Raw genomic sequence first — 1,854 nt, forward strand, 5'->3', positions numbered from 1 at the left:
AGAGGGCTCAGTAGCAGTTTTATTCTTTCAAGGGGCATGGAGTTGTTAGAAGTTTACTCTTTAATGAGGTTCCTTTGGAGAAGGAATGGCAAGGTTGGGCTAGCTGTTTTGCATTGCTTCTTTCAGAGGATGAAGGGTAAAACCAATGCATCTCACCTTTCAGGCTTCTTCCTTCCTGTTTTCTTTTTTATAAGGTCATTATCTTAAGGTATGTAGATGTTGATATTATAAAAGATAAGAGAGATCATGTGAGGAAGGAAATCGACCAAAAAATTCAAAACAACTCATTGAAGATTAAAAATTAAAACTTGGGGATGGGATGGGAGAGGATAGGTTCTTTTTATTCAGCTGGTATGTACAGTGTGACTGTCTGCAAAAATGGGAATGGGAAAGATCACACACCAGTTCAACTGCAGGATAAGGCTGTAGACTTGGATTTACAGCTTTTAAAGTCTTTAAAAATGGACTGGTCCCTTTCTGCCCGTGGATGCTGCCGAGGAAGCATCGTTAAAGTCTCTCTTCCCACTGCCGTCATCTCTAAGTCAGAGTCTCCTAAAGAACCCAAACAGCTGCGGAAGCTATTCATCAGAGGGTTGAGCTTTGAAACGACCGATGAGAGTCTGAGGAGCCATTTTGAGCAATGGAGAATGCTCACGGACGGTGTGGTAATGAGAGATCCAAACACCAAGCGCTCCAGGGGCTTTGGGTTTGTCACATATGCCACTGTGGAGGAGGTGGATGCAGCAATGAATGCACGGCCACACAAGGTGGATGGAAGAGTTGTGGAATCAAAGAGAGCTGTCTCCAGAGAAGATTCTCAAAGACCAGGTGCCCACTTAACTGTGAAAAAGATCTTTGTTGGTGGCATTAAAGAAGATACTGAAGAACATCACCTAAGAGACTATTTTGAACAGTATGGGAAAATTGAATTGATTGAAATCATGACTGACAGAGGCAGTGGCAGGAAGAGGGGCTTTGCTTTTGTAACCTTTGATGACCATGATCCTGTGGATAAGACTGTCATTCAGAAATACCATACTGTGAATGGCCACAACTGTGAAGTAAGGAAAGCCCTGTCGAAGCAAGAGATGGCTAGTGCTTCATCCAGCCAAAGAGGTCGAAGTGGTTCTCGAAACTTTGGTGGTGGTCATGGAGGTGGTTTTGGTGGGAAATGACAACTTTGGCCATGTAGGAAACTTCAGTGGTTGAGGTGGCTTTGGTGGCAGCCATGGTGGTGGTGGATATGGTGGCAGTGAGTATGGGTACAATGGATTTGGTAATGATGGTGGTTATGGAGGAGGCGGCCCTGGTTACTCTGGTGGAAGCAGAGGCTATGGAAGTGGTGGCCAGGGTTATGGAAACCAGGGCAGTGGCTATGGCGGGAGTGGCAGCTATGACAGCTATAACAACGGAGGAGGCGGAGGCGGCTTTGGTGGTGGTAGTGGAAGCAATTTTGGAGGTGGTGGAAGCTACAATGATTTTGGCAATTACAACAATCAGTCTTCAAATTTTGGACCCATGAAGGGAGGAAATTTTGGAGGCAGAAGCTCTGGCTCCTATGGTGGTGGACGCCAATACTTTGCCAAACCATGAAACTAAGGTGGCTGTGGTGGTTCCAGTAGCAGCAGTAGCTATGGCAGTGGCAGAAGGTTTTAATTATTCCCAGGAAACAAAGCTTAGCAGGAGAGGTGAGCCAGAGAAGTGACAGAGAAGCTACAGGTTACAACAGATTTGTGAACTCAGCCAAGCACAGTGGTGGCAGGGCCTAGCTGCTACAAAGAAGACATGTTTTAGACAATACTCATGTGTATGGGCAAAAAACTCGAGGACTGTATTTGTGACTAATTGTATAAC

The 1,854-nt window shown here is 45.4% G+C and overlaps 1 pseudogene; it reads left to right on the top strand.

Annotated features, from left to right (window-relative positions):
* Positions 1-353: 353 nt before the first annotated feature.
* On the top strand, positions 354-1,593 carry LOC105808271 (annotated as a pseudogene).
* Positions 1,594-1,854: the final 261 nt, after the last annotated feature.

Source organism: Propithecus coquereli, unplaced genomic scaffold (genome assembly GCF_000956105.1).
Source record: "Propithecus coquereli isolate 6110/MARCELLA unplaced genomic scaffold, Pcoq_1.0 Scaffold171, whole genome shotgun sequence".
In the NCBI taxonomy this organism is placed as follows: Eukaryota; Metazoa; Chordata; class Mammalia; order Primates; family Indriidae; genus Propithecus; species Propithecus coquereli.